This window comes from Eucyclogobius newberryi, unplaced genomic scaffold (genome assembly GCF_026437365.1).
Source record: "Eucyclogobius newberryi isolate DKJ021-1_F unplaced genomic scaffold, fEucNew1.0.hap1 SCAF_7, whole genome shotgun sequence".
In the NCBI taxonomy this organism is placed as follows: Eukaryota; Metazoa; Chordata; class Actinopteri; order Gobiiformes; family Gobiidae; genus Eucyclogobius; species Eucyclogobius newberryi.
In genome coordinates, this window is record NW_027316389.1 from 41,744,884 (window position 1) to 41,759,514 (window position 14,631).

Sequence of the window (14,631 nt, forward strand, 5' to 3'; positions counted from 1 at the left end):
CTTTTCTGGGGTCAAACAGTGCACTGATGATGGGGGATTATTTCATTTTGCTCATTTTGGTGTTTTTTCACATTTTAACCCATTTTCACCCCTTTTGCTCACAACTTCGTACTACGGCCCGGAAAAACGACAGAGTCGATGGGTATAGTGTACTATTGCCGAAAAACGACAGAGTCTTTTCGAGTATAGTGTACTATTTCGGTTTTTACTCTAAGTCCCTCAGGGGCATAGGGTGCTATACTATGATGGTCAGATCACCTCCAGGCCCCAGGGGAGTGCTTTTCTGGGGTCAAACAGTGCACTGATGATGGGGGATTATTTCATTTTGCTCATTTTGGTGTTTTTTCACATTTTAACCCATTTTCACCCCTTTTGCTCACAACTTCGTACTACGGCCCGGAAAAACGACAGAGTCGATGGGTATAGTGTACTATTGCCGAAAAATGACAGAGTCTTTTCGGGTATAGTGTACTATTCCGGTTTTTACTCTAAGTCCCTCAGGGGCATAGGGTGCTATACTATGATGGTCAGATCACCTCCAGGCCCCAGGGGAGTGCTTTTCTGGGGTCAAACAGTGCACTGATGATGGGGGATTATTTCATTTTGCTCATTTTGGTGTTTTTTCACATTTTAACCCATTTTCACCCCTTTTGCTCACAACTTCGTACTACGGCCCGGAAAAACGACAGAGTCGATGGGTATAGTGTACTATTGCCGAAAAATGACAGAGTCTTTTCGGGTATAGTGTACTATTCCGGTTTTTACTCTAAGTCCCTCAGGGGCATAGGGTGCTATACTATGATGGTCAGATCACCTCCAGGCCCCAGGGGAGTGCTTTTCTGGGGTCAAACAGTGCACTGATGATGGGGGATTATTTCATTTTGCTCATTTTGGTGTTTTTTCACATTTTAACCCATTTTCACCCCTTTTGCTCACAACTTCGTACTACGGCCCGGAAAAACGACAGAGTCGATGGGTATAGTGTACTATTGCCGAAAAACGACAGAGTCTTTTCGGGAATAGTGTACTATTTCGGTTTTTACTCTAAGTCCCTCAGGGTCATAGGGTGCTATACTCTGATGGTCAGATCACCTCCAGGCCCCAGGGGAGTGCTTTTCTGGGGTCAAACAGTGCACTGATGATGGGGGATTATTTCATTTTGCTCATTTTGGTGTTTTTTTTTTTTTTTTTTTTTTTTTTTCACATTTTAACCCATTTTAACCCATTTTGCTCACCCCGCACTCTGCCGCATATGAGGCCGGGGAAGGGCCACTCTGGCTGGGCATGGCCTCCGCTGAGCACCCCCTGGAGCCACTGGAGCCCCCGGAGGCCCTCCAGAGCCACCCCCCACTCTCCCCAGACTCACCCGGGGGAAGGGCCACTCTGGCTGGGCATGGTCTCCACCAAGCACCCCCTGGAGCCCCCGGAGCACCTCCAGAGCCACCCCCCACTCCTCCAGACTCACCCCGGGGAAGGGACACTCTGGCTGGGCATGGCCCCCACTGAGAACCCCCTGGAGCCACTGGAGCCCCCGGAAATTGGAACGATACAGAGAAGATTAGCATGGCCCCTGCGCAAGGATGACACGCAAATTCGTGAAGCGTTCCTCATTTTATCATGCCGCTGCATTGTCAGCAAAATCAAGGTTTTCATGGTCGGAAAGGGCAAAGCTGCGTTCAGGTCGCAGTCTCCCCTGGAGGCGTGGGTTCGAATTCCACTTCTGACAGTAAACTTTAGGCATAATCTTGTGCATTTAGATAATGAATGAAACATTGCACATAGGCATGCCAAAGTCTTCTCAAAAGCTCTGCTGCATTAGCCGGGAATCAAACCCTGGCCTCCTGCATGGCAAGCAGGAATTCTACCACTGAACCACCAATGCACACATAGAGCATTTGTTCGGCCATTTTTTTTTTTTTTGGATGAGATGAGATGAGATGAAAAGAAAAGAGATGAGGAAAGTGAGATAAGGTACCCACACCAGGCAATGCACATGTGGGCCTCCTGCATGATACCACTGAACCACCAATGCGCACAAGGCGCATTTGTATGGCCATCTATTTTTTATTTTTTTTCCTTCAACCACATTTACGGACGCATTTTGCCCTCGGACATGGCTATAATAGGAGTTAAAAAGAAAAGATAAGAAAAGATAAGAGATGAAATGAAATGAAATGAACTGAAATGGAATGGATATACAGCCCCGGATTATTTTTTCTTGATGCAGAGAGCTCGTCTATAACGAATAATTTGCAATATACGGCATATAATCTTGTACATGAAACCAAATTAAGGAAAGACAGATTGGGTAACGTTGCACAAAATATTTTTGTCTCCAACCAGATGAAGCGCTCGGAGTAAAGTTTGGCAACTGGATGACGCTGTGACTGCAGGGTTGGGCTCACAAGATTGAGGGAAGTGAGATAGGTACCCACACCAGGCTATGCATATGTGCAAAGTGGGAAGCAAAACCTAGTGCTACGACGAGGATGGGATTCCAACCCACGCGTGTTGCACTTTCTTGCGGCTATAACACCATGACTGCAGGAGCAGGATTTTAAGAGCGCTATAAAGGCGTGGTTGCAACCAGGCACTATTGTGTTAGTTCGCTAACACATATACTAAAATTGGAACGATACAGAGAAGATTAGCATGGCCCCTGCGCAAGGATGACACGCAAATTCGTGAAGCGTTCCTTATTTTATCATGCCGCTGCATTGTCAGCAAAATCAAGGTTTTCATGGTCGGGGCTCTTGTCTGCGTCGGAAAGGGCAAAGCTAAGCACTTACACTGTCAGGATGGCCGAGCGGTCTAAGGCGCTGCGTTCAGGTCGCAGTCTCCCCTGGAGGCGTGGGTTCGAATCCCACTTCTGACAGTAAACTTTAGGCATAATCTTGTGCATTTAGATAATGAATTAAACATTGCACATAGGCACGCCAAAGTCTTCTCAAAAGGTCTGCTGCATTAGCCGGGAATCGAACCCAGGCCTCCTGCATGGCAAGCAGGAATTCTACCACTGAACCACCAATGCACACATAGAGCATTTGTTCGGCCATTTTTTTTTTTTTTGGATGAGATGAGATGAGATGAAAAGAAAAGAGATGAGGAAAGTGAGATAAGGTACCCACACCAGGCAATGCACATGTGGGCCTCCTGCATGATACCACTGAACCACCAATGCGCACAAGGCGCATTTGTATGGCCATCTATTTTTTATTTTTTTTCCTTCAACCACATTTACGGACGCATTTTGCCCTCGGACATGGCTATAACAGGAGTTAAAAAGAAAAGATAAGAAAAGATAAGAGATGAAATGAAATGAAATGAACTGAAATGGAATGGATATACAGCCCCGGATTATTTTTTCTTGATGCAGAGAGCTCGTCTATAACGAATAATTTGCAATATACGGCATATAATCTTGTACATTAAACCAAATTAAGGAAAGACAGAATGGGTAACGTTGCACAAAATATTTTTGTCTCCAACCAGATGAAGCGCTCGGAGTAAAGTTTGGCAACTGGATGACGCTGTGACTGCAGGGTTGGGCTCACAAGATTGAGGGAAGTGAGATAGGTACCCACACCAGGCTATGCATATGTGCAAAGTGGGAAGCAAAACCTAGTGCTACGACGAGGATGGGATTCCAACCCACGCGTGTTGCACTTTCTTGCGGCTATAACACCATGACTGCAGGAGCAGGATTTTAAGAGCGCTATAAAGGCGTGGTTGCAACCAGGCACTATTGTGTTAGTTCGCTAACACATATACTAAAATTGGAACGATACAGAGAAGATTAGCATGGCCCCTGCGCAAGGATGACACGCAAATTCGTGAAGCGTTCCTCATTTTATCATGCCGCTGCATTGTCAGCAAAATCAAGGTTTTCATGGTCGGGGCTCTTGTCTGCGTCGGAAAGGGCAAAGCTAAGCACTCACACCGTCAGGATGGCCGAGTGGTCTAAGGCGCTGCGTTCAGGTCGCAGTCTCCCCTGGAGGCGTGGGTTCGAATCCCACTTCTGACAGTAAACTTTAGGCATAATCTTGTGCATTTAGATAATGAATGAAACATTGCACATAGGCACGCCAAAGTCTTCTCAAAAGCTCTACTGCATTAGCCGGGAATCGAACCCAGGCCTCCTGCATGGCAAGCAGGAATTCTACCACTGAACCACCAATGCACACATAGAGCATTTGTTCGGCCATTTTTTTTTTTTTTGGATGAGATGAGATGAGATGAAAAGAAAAGAGATGAGGAAAGTGAGATAAGGTACCCACACCAGGCAATGCACATGTGGGCCTCCTGCATGATACCACTGAACCACCAATGCGCACAAGGCGCATTTGTATGGCCATCTATTTTTTATTTTTTTTCCTTCAACCACATTTACGGACGCATTTTGCCCTCGGACATGGCTATAACAGGAGCTAAAAAGAAAAGATAAGAAAAGATAAGAGATGAAATGAAATGAACTGAAATGGAATGGATATACAGCCCCGGATTATTTTTTCTTGATGCAGAGAGCTCGTCTATAACGTATAATTTGCAATATACGGCATATAATCTTGTACATTAAACCAAATTAAGGAAAGACAGATTGGGTAACGTTGCACAAAATATTTTTGTCTCCAACCAGATGAAGCGCTTGGAGTAAAGTTTGGCAACTGGATGACGCTGTGACTGCAGGGTTGGGCTCACAAGATTGAGGGAAGTGAGATAGGTACCCACACCAGGCTATGCATATGTGCAAAGTGGGAAGCAAAACCTAGTGCTACGACGAGGATGGGATTCCAACCCACGCGTGTTGCACTTTCTTGCGGCTATAACACCATGACTGCAGGAGCAGGATTTTAACCCTTTAGGCGCCAGAGATTATGGATGAAATAAATGTATAAATAAAAAACTTCCTGAGATACAGAGAACTGAAGCCGGGGCACAGCTCTGGGTCGGCAGTGCCCCTGGAGGCCCGTAGAAGCTCCACACTCCAGTTGATTCTTGGATAAAAGGGCACCCAGCCGGTCTCGAACTCGCGTGAGGCGGAGCAGGGATCATCCACCCCGCACACGGCCAGACTTTGCCCGGCCAGGGAGCACCTTCTGCGGGTCGGAGGCTCCGAGTCGGAGCCCCTGGAGCCTGGAGCCCTCACCGGGCCCCGAACTCGGCTGCCGGAGGCAGTGCAGTGCCTCATGGATAAAAGGGCACCCAGCCGGTCTCGAACTCGCGTGAGGCGGAGCAGGGATCATCCACCCCGCACACGGCCAGACTTTGCCCGGCCAGGGAGCACCTTCTGCGGGTCGGAGGCTCCGGGTCGGAGCCCCTGGAGCCTGGAGCCCTCACCGGGCCCCGAACTCGGCTGCCGGAGGCAGTGCAGTGCCTCATGGATAAAAGGGCACCCAGCCGGTCTCGAACTCGCGTGAGGCGGAGCAGGGATCATCCACCCCGCACACGGCCAGACTTTGCCCGGCCAGGGAGCACCTTCTGCGGGTCGGAGGCTCCGGGTCGGAGCCCCTGGAGCCTGGAGCCCTCACCGGGCCCCGAACTCGGCTGCCGGAGGCAGTGCAGTGCCTCATGGATAAAAGGGCACCCAGCCGGTCTCGAACTCGCGTGAGGCGGAGCAGGGATCATCCACCCCGCACACGGCCAGACTTTGCCCGGCCAGGGAGCACCTTCTGCGGGTCGGAGGCTCCGGGTCGGAGCCCCTGGAGCCTGGAGCCCTCACCGGGCCCCGAACTCGGCTGCCGGAGGCAGTGCAGTGCCTCATGGATAAAAGGGCACCCAGCCGGTCTCGAACTCACGTGAGGCGGAGCAGGGATCATCCACCCCGCACACGGCCAGACTTTGCCCGGCCAGGGAGCACCTTCTGCGGGTCGGAGGCTCCGGGTCGGAGCCCCTGGAGCCTGGAGCCCTCACCGGGCCCCGAACTCGGCTGCCGGAGGCAGTGCAGTGCCTCATGGATAAAAGGGCACCCAGCCGGTCTCGAACTCGCGTGAGGCGGAGCAGGGATCATCCACCCCGCACACGGCCAGACTTTGCCCGGCCAGGGAGCACCTTCTGCGGGTCGGAGGCTCCGGGTCGGAGCCCCTGGAGCCTGGAGCCCTCACCGGGCCCCGAACTCGGCTGCCGGAGGCAGTGCAGTGCCTCATGGATAAAAGGGCACCCAGCCGGTCTCGAACTCACGTGAGGCGGAGCAGGGATCATCCACCCCGCACACGGCCAGACTTTGCCCGGCCAGGGAGCACCTTCTGCGGGTCGGAGGCTCCGGGTCGGAGCCCCTGGAGCCTGGAGCCCTCACCGGGCCCCGAACTCGGCTGCCGGAGGCAGTGCAGTGCCTCATGGATAAAAGGGCACCCAGCCGGTCTCGAACTCGCGTGAGGCGGAGCAGGGATCATCCACCCCGCACACGACCAGACTTTGCCCGGGGAAGGGCCACTCTGGCTGGGCATGGCCCCCACTGAGCACCCCCTGGAACCCCTGGAGCCCCCGGAGCACCTCCAGAGCCACCCCCCACTCCTCCAGACTCACCCCGGGGAAGGGCCACTCTGGCTGGGCATGGCCTCCACTGAGCACCCCCTGGAGCCCCCGGAGCACCTCCAGAGCCACCCCCCACTCTCCCCAGACTATGCCCGGGGAAGGGCCACTCTGGCTGGGCATGGCCTCCGCCGAGCACCCCCTGGAACCCCTCCAGAGCCACCCCCCACTCCTCCAGACTTTGCCCGGGGAAGGGCCACTCTGGCTGGGCATGGCCCCCACTGAGCACCCCCTGGAACCCCTGGAGCCCCCGGAGCACCTCCAGAGCCACCCCCCACTCTCCCCAGATTCTGCCCGGGGAAGGGCCACTCTGGCTGGGCATGGCCTCCACTGAGCACCCTCTGGAGCCCCCAGAGCACCTCCAGAGCCACCCCCCACTCTCCCCAGACTATGCCCGGGGAAGGGCCACTCTGGCTGGGCATGGCCTCCGCTGAGCACCCCCTGGAACCCCTGGAGCCCCTCCAGAGCCACCCCCCACTCCTCCAGACTCACCCCGGGGAAGGGCCACTCTGGCTGGGCATGGCCTCCGCCGAGCACCCCCCTGGAACCCCTGAAGCCCCTCCAGAGCCACCCCCACTCCTCCAGACTCTGCCCGGGGAAGGGCCACTCTGGCTGGGCATGGCCTCCACTGAGCACCCCCTGGAGCCCCCGGAGCACCTCCAGAGCCACCCCCCACTCTCCCCAGACTATGCCCGGGGAAGGGCCACTCTGGCTGGGCATGGCCTCCGCCGAGCACCCCCTGGAGCCCCCGGAGCACCTCCAGAGCCACCCCCCACTCTCCCCAGATTCTGCCCGGGGAAGGGCCACTCTGGCTGGGCATGGCCTCCGCCGAGCACCCCCTGGAACCCCTGGAGCCCCTCCAGAGCCACCCCCCACTCCTCCAGACTCACCCCGGGGAAGGGCAACTCTGGCTGGGCATGGCCCCCACTGAGCACCCCCTGGAACCCCTGGAGCCTCCGGAGCACCTCCAGAGCCACTCCCCACTCTCCCCAGATTCTGCCCGGGGAAGGGCCACTCTGGCTGGGCATGGCCTCCGCCGAGCACCCCCTGGAGCCCCTCCAGAGCCACCCCGCATTCCCCCAAACTCAGTCTGGGGACGGGCCACTCTTCCCCGGTTTGCAGGCTCTGGGACTCCGGGGATGACCACCGGGGACCAGGCCCTCCCTTCGAACCCGGGGACCCACACTTAAGCACCCCCACACGGGCTACACACCCTTGTTTCAGCCCCCTGGAGGTCCGTGCCCTTGGTACTATACCATGGAAGTCCGTGCCCTTGGTACTCCGACTGGAGTACCAAGGGAACGGCCCAGCACTCACCACAGAGGCTCGCGCCGGCCCCGGCCCACCTTTCGTCCCCGGGTACCCACACTTAAGCACCCCAACACGAGCTACACACCCTTGGTGCAGCCCCCTGGAAGTCCGTGCCCTTGGTACTCTGAGCCACTTTAAAAGATAAAAAGCACCAGGACCCCAAGGCCCTGGCTCCCCTGTCCCCTACACCACACTTGGAGGCAGGGCCCTTGCCCTCCACTGGCTGCCCCCGCGCCCAATGTACTCCATAACCGAAGAAGAGAGGGGGACCCGGAGGCCGGCCTACTAGGGTAACAGGTTTAATTTAGAGCCGGGGCTCTGGACCACAAATGCCAACAACCCCGCAGTGCGCAGGAGCCTTCGAAGCTGGATGAAACCAGAACGGGGCCCTACGATGGCGGTGACCAGCCAGTTGATAGCAAAGTGAGCCCTGGACAGGCGCTGCATTTGACAAACTCAGAGACGAGGAAGGGACCGGAGTCGGACCAAATATATCATCTGGCGCTGTGTCCAGCGTAAGGGTGAGCCAGCGCAAATCAGGACCACAAATGCCAACAACCCCGCAGTGCGCAGGAGCCTTCGAAGCTGGATGAAACCAGAACGGGGCCCTACGATGGCGGTGACCAGCCAGTTGATAGCAAAGTGAGCCCTGGACAGGCGCTGCATTTGACAAACTCAGAGACGAGGAAGGGACCGGAGTCGGACCAAATATATCATCTGGCGCTGTGTCCAGCGTAAGGGTGAGCCAGCGCAAATCAGGACCACAAATGCCAACAACCCCGCAGTGCGCAGGAGCCTTCGAAGCTGGATGAAACCAGAACGGGGCCCTACGATGGCGGTGACCAGCCAGTTGATAGCAAAGTGAGCCCTGGACAGGCGCTGCATTTGACAAACTCAGAGACGAGGAAGGGACCGGAGTCGGACCAAAAATATGCGCCCGCCCTGCCCCCCGCCCCGCGCAGAGCCATCGGACACGTTGAGGCTGAAGGGGACTGGCGCAGAGCCCTTGGGCCCAGGGGCTAAGCGCAGCCATCATCCTTCAAGCCGCGCCTCCTGCTGCGCGGGGGTGAGTGACAATGGGCTCGGACTGTGGTTCCGTCGGACGCGTTGAGGCTGAAGGAGACTGGCGCAGAGCCCCTGTAACAGGGGCTAAGCGCAGCCATCATCCTCCAAGCCGCGCGTCCTTCAGTGCGGGGGTGAGTGACAGTGGGCCTGGACTGTTGTTCCACCGGACGCGTTGAGGCTGAAGGGGACTGGTGCAGAGCCCCTGTGCCAGGGGCTAAGCGCAGCCATCATCCTCCAAGCCGCGCGTCCTTCTGCGCAGGGGTGAGTGACAGTGGACCCGGACTGTGTTCCCACCGGACGCGTTGAGGCTGAAGGGGACTGGCTCAGAGCCCCTGGCACAGGGGCTAAGCACAGCCATCATCCTTCAAGCCGCGCGTCCTTCAGTGCGGGGGTGAGTGACAGAGGGCCTGGACTGTTGTTCCACCGGACGCGTTGAGGCTGAAGGGGACTGGTGCAGAGCCCCTGTGCCAGGGGCTAAGCGCAGCCATCATCCTCCAAGCCGCGCGTCCTTCTGCGCAGGGGTGAGTGACAATGGACCCGGACTGTGTTCCCACCGGACGCGTTGAGGCTGAAGGGGACTGGCTCAGAGCCCCTGGCACAGGGGCTAAGCGCAGCCATCATCCTCCAAGCCGCGCGTCCTTCAGTGCGGGGGTGAGTGACAGTGGGCCTGGACTGTTGTTCCACCGGACGCGTTGAGGCTGAAGGGGACTGGTGCAGAGCCCCTGTGCCAGGGGCTAAGCGCAGCCATCATCCTCCAAGCCGCGCGTCCTTCTGCGCAGGGGTGAGTGACAGTGGACCCGGACTGTGTTCCCACCGGACGCGTTGAGGCTGAAGGGGACTGGCTCAGAGCCCCTGGCACAGGGGCTAAGCACAGCCATCATCCTTCAAGCCGCGCGTCCTTCAGTGCGGGGGTGAGTGACAGAGGGCCTGGACTGTTGTTCCACCGGACGCGTTGAAGCTGAAGGGGACTGGTGCAGAGCCCCTGTGCCAGGGGCTAAGCGCAGCCATCATCCTCCAAGCCGCGCGTCCTTCTGCGCAGGGGTGAGTGACAATGGACCCGGACTGTGTTCCCACCGGACGCGTTGAGGCTGAAGGGGACTGGCTCAGAGCCCCTGGCACAGGGGCTAAGCGCAGCCATCATCCTTCAAGCCGCGCGTCCTTCAGTGCGGGGGTGAGTGACGGTCCCATCTCCGGAGACAAGGGGCCAGGCGCGGGGGAAGCCAGTCAGACTGAAGCCCCGCGCCTGGTGGGACCTCTGTCTCGGCCTCGCTTCCAACGTGTCCGGCGTGAGGTTAGCCGGAGCAAACCACAGCCGCAAAATGTAAACAAACCCGCAGTGCGCAGGAGCCTTCGAAGCTGGATAAAACCAGAACGGGGCCCTACGATGGCGGGTCTTGAGTGCCAATAGACCAAGCTCCTTGTCTGGTATACATAGAACCATGATTTGTACCATTTTCATGGTTGATTCACGGATGATCCCTGCTCCGCCTCACGCGAGTTGGACGGCTGGGTGCCTTTTATCCATGAGGCACTGCACTGCCTCCGGCAGCCGAGTTCGGGGCCCGGTGAGGGCTCCAGGCTCCAGGGGCTCCGACCCGGAGCCTCCGACCCGCAGAAGGTGCTCCCTGGCCGGGCAAAGTCTGGCCGTATGTGGGGTGGATGGCCCTGGGTCTGGGCGGCGCTAAGATCACGGAGCGGGTCACCTCCGCGTACAGCCCGTGGTCAGCGTGACACCGTGCTCTGCCCCGAGCAATCAGAGCAAACAGGAAGCTTCTGGAAGTGCCCGGGAGTCTGGTAAAATCAAGCCGAAAATAGACCCTCTCATGCCGGGTCTGAGCGGCACTTAGAGCCCGGAGGAGCGCGGAGCGCGGGGCTCAATTCAGAGGCTCCGTGATCCGCCTTACAACCAGCTCTCACCTCCGCGTACAGCCCGTGGTCAGCGTGACACCGTGCTCTGCCCCGAGCAATCAGAGCAAACAGGAAGCTTCTGGAAGTGCCCGGGAGTCTGGTAAAATCAAGCCGAAAATAGACCCTCTCATGCCGGGTCTGAGCGGCACTTAGAGCCCGGAGGAGCGCGGAGCGCGGGGCTCCATTCAGAGGCTCCGTGATCCGACGCTCACCTCCGCACCTCCGAACCATGACTTGACATTACGGCTGTGAAGGAGCCTTGGAAGCTGGATAAAACCAGAACGGGGCCCATCGATCGCGGTTCTCGTGTGCCCGTCAAACGAGCTCCTTGCCCGGTATCCGCACAACCAGGAAATGTACCTGTTTCGATTGCGAAAAACGTCATTCTCAAAAACCGCCCGCCCCTCCCTCCCAGCATTACCATTTTGCACATTCCGCGTGAGAGCAGCGTAAGAATTTCTCGGGAGCAGCGTGATTTAGCCCGGGAATTTTGAGCTGAACGCTTATTCCCACGAGCCCAAAAAACGACTAAGTCCAACGGTATATAGTGTACTATTGCCGAAAAATGACAGAGTCTTTTCAGGTATAGTGTACTATTTCGGTTTTTACTCTAAGTCCCTCAGGGGCATATGGTGCTATACTATGATGGTCAGATCACCTCCAGGCCCCAGGGGAGTGCTTTTCTGGGGGCAAACAGTGCACTGATGATGGGGGATTATTTCATTTTGCTCATTTTGGTGTTTTTTCACATTTTAACCCATTTTCACCCCATTTGCTCACAACTTCATACTACGGCCCGGAAAAACGACAGAGTCGCTCGGGTATAGTGTACTATTGCCGAAAAATGACAGAGTCTTTTCAGGTATAGTGTACTATTTCGGTTTTTACTCTAAGTCCCTCAGGGGCATATGGTGCTATACTCTGATGGTCAGATCACCTCCAGGCCCCAGGGGAGTGCTTTTCTGGGGGCAAACAGTGCACTGATGATGGGGGATTATTTCATTTTGCTCATTTTGGTGTTTTTTCACATTTTAACCCATTTTCACCCCTTTTGCTCACAACTTCATACTACGGCCCGGAAAAACGACAGAGTCCCTCGGGTATAGTGTACTATTGCAGAAAAACGACAGAGTCTTTTCAGGCATAGTGTACTATTTCGGTTTTTACTCTAAGTCCCTCAGGGGCATATGGTGCTATACTCTGATGGTCAGATCACCTCCAGGCCCCATTGGAGTGCTTTTCTGGGGGCAAACAGTGCACTGATGATGGGGGATTATTTAATTTTGCTCATTTTGGTGTTTTTTCACATTTTAACCCATTTTCACCCCTTTTGCTCACAACTTCATACTACGGCCCGGAAAAACGACAGAGTCCCTCGGGTATAGTGTACTATTGCCGAAAAACGACAGAGTCCCTCGGGTATAGTGTACTATTGCCGAAAAACGACAGAGTCCCTCGGGTATAGTGTACTATTGCCGAAAAACGACAGAGTCCCTCGGGTATAGTGTACTATTGCCGAAAAACGACAGAGTCCCTCGGGTATAGTGTACTATTGCCGAAAAACGACAGAGTCCCTCGGGTATAGTGTACTATTGCCGAAAAACGACAGAGTCCCTCGGGTATAGTGTACTATTGGCTGGAAGCTCGGTTTTTTTTCTAAGACCAGCAGGGGTATATGGTACTATATTCTGGTGGTCAGATCACCTCCAGGCCCCAGGGGAGTGCTTTTCTGGGGGCAAACTGTGCACTGATGATGGGGGATTATTTCATTTTGCTCATTTTGGTGTTTTTTCACATTTTAACCCATTTTCACCCCTTTTGCTCACATCTTCAAACTCGGGCCCTGATTACAAGTTCTGACCAAATGATGACAAACACGGTATTTATTATGTATTTTTTTCATTTTTTTTATTTTTCCAACTTATACATCCATCATTGGTGCCAGGCAGGTTGTGGAGAAAGCAGTGAAGAAAGGAGAGAGCCATCACAGAAAAGATGTCCATCCAGGGTCAAGGTACCCTGCACTTTTACATATCCAAATGACAGCATTTAAAGTTTTTTAGCGTATGGTATCTCTCGTTGCATGGAACCGCACAGAGGCCAACGCCACACTGACGGCACCTGTACTTTGTTTGCCGCCTGCCTTTGGTACGAGAGCGGTCAGAGCACACGGCGCAGTCTGGACGTCCCTCTGCTTGACAAAGCCAATGACGCTCTGTGAGTCTCTGTGGCATTTCACCCTCCGGTCTTGAGCGCCTTTCTTGTTTTTTGGAGTGATCAGCCAGTAATGCATCAATAATGTTCTGAATGTAAACCTTTAAAGGTTTGTGTGGGCCTGGAGTGGATTTGGTGTATATGATGTGTGAGTTGACAATACTTATGCTTATAATGGCATTGAATATGCGATGATACCATTTCCGGGACCTGTGTGGAAAGAGGTATGTCTTCATCCTCTGGTCAGCAGTGTCCACTCCACCCATGTAGGCGTTGTACTGGTCGACACATACAGGTCTTTTGATGTCACGGAAGCCAGTGTCATCTGTCTTGGATCGGATCCTCCTCTGAACACAATCATTTCCATGGACTGTGGACAACATGGTGAGACGTTTAGTATCGTGCCAAGCACAAGCCAGGAGTTTTCCCTTTCTGCAAAAAACTGGGTCATCTCCTTTTTTCAGCTGTAAGACACTTTTACCAAGGCATTTTGGCATCCCCAACCTGGTAATCCTTACCGTCCCACACAGTCCAGTTTCCAAATCTGCTAATTCATTTGCAATTACAGGCGAGGTATAGTAACTGTCCATGTAAATCTCGTGTCCTTTGCCCGTAAAGGGAGAAACCAACTCACGGACAACTGCGTGTGTTGCACTGATGTTGCTTGCATTATTTTTGTACTGTCCAGTGTGCATTGACCAGCGCAAAACATACCCTGAACAGCTTTCACTCAGGGCATACACTCTATAGCCATATTTGTCAGGTTTATTCGGAGAGTAACATTTTAGTGAAGATCTCCCCTTGAAAGCTATTGTCATTTCATCTAAAGAAAGCTCCTTGATTGGACTGTAAACTGCTGCAAATTTGGGAATAATCAAATCTATTATTGGGCGGACTTTGAACAGTTTATCGTGCCCGGGCTCGCCTGTTCTCACATAATCATTATTGTTGACAAAATGAAAGAACGAAAGAATGATTTCAAATCTGTTTCTTGACATTACATTTCCAAATCCAGGCGTTTGTGTAAGCCAAAATGTTCCCCAGTAATCCTCGATTTCAGGTTTCTCAACAAGGCCCATGGAGAGATGCAAAGCGAAGAAAGCTTTCATTTCGGTGACTGATACATCATACCACTCAAGAAATCTTGAATGTGGCTTCAGAATCATAGGTGCCATACACTGATGTGCATATCTATTTGTCTCATCAGTAATGAAAGTCCAAAACTGATCGGTCAGAAAGAGTGACAGAATATCAAATGGATTAGCATCCGTCAGATCCATCTCTCCTGTGTAGCCAACTGGGTCTTCAAAAGGTTTGATCCATGCCTCAAATACCTCGACCTCTCTCAGCATGTCCCAGCTCTCATCCACCGGGCAAGTTTTACTGCAGCCACTGGTTCCACTGGTTCCTCGCCTCCGTCTGTCCTTTGCACCTGTCCGTTGTTTCGAAGTCCCTTCATCTCCACTTGGAAATCCATCGTCACTCTCGGGGAGATAATACCCTTCAGAGTCAGAATCTGCTGTAAATTGCATGCCACGTGTACTTCCTCCAGCCATTTTTTTCCTTACCGGATCTGCCCTGGATCATACCTGGCTAATAAAGGGA

General features: G+C 54.0%; 6 non-coding genes and 1 pseudogene across 6 annotated transcripts; 5 read left to right on the forward strand and 2 right to left on the reverse strand.

Moving 5' to 3' along the window:
- The first annotated feature begins 1,515 nt into the window (after positions 1–1,515).
- LOC140349848 (U6 spliceosomal RNA) lies at positions 1,516–1,615 on the forward strand (annotated as a pseudogene).
- A 983-nt stretch (positions 1,616–2,598) lies between these two features.
- LOC140349831 (U6 spliceosomal RNA) lies at positions 2,599–2,704 on the forward strand. The gene has a single exon (XR_011924747.1). It is a non-coding gene; the product is annotated as a U6 spliceosomal RNA (small nuclear RNA).
- An 88-nt stretch (positions 2,705–2,792) lies between these two features.
- trnal-cag (transfer RNA leucine (anticodon CAG)) lies at positions 2,793–2,875 on the forward strand. Its single transcript has one exon. It is a non-coding gene; the product is annotated as a tRNA-Leu (tRNA).
- Positions 2,876–2,960: 85 nt separating this feature from the next.
- On the reverse strand, positions 2,961–3,031 carry trnag-gcc (transfer RNA glycine (anticodon GCC)). The gene has a single exon. It is a non-coding gene; the product is annotated as a tRNA-Gly (tRNA).
- Positions 3,032–3,747: 716 nt separating this feature from the next.
- LOC140349838 (U6 spliceosomal RNA) lies at positions 3,748–3,853 on the forward strand. The gene has a single exon (XR_011924754.1). It is a non-coding gene; the product is annotated as a U6 spliceosomal RNA (small nuclear RNA).
- An 88-nt stretch (positions 3,854–3,941) lies between these two features.
- Positions 3,942–4,024, forward strand: trnal-cag (transfer RNA leucine (anticodon CAG)). Its single transcript has one exon. It is a non-coding gene; the product is annotated as a tRNA-Leu (tRNA).
- Positions 4,025–4,109: 85 nt separating this feature from the next.
- On the reverse strand, positions 4,110–4,180 carry trnag-gcc (transfer RNA glycine (anticodon GCC)). The gene has a single exon. It is a non-coding gene; the product is annotated as a tRNA-Gly (tRNA).
- Between the last annotated feature and the right edge of the window lie 10,451 nt (positions 4,181–14,631).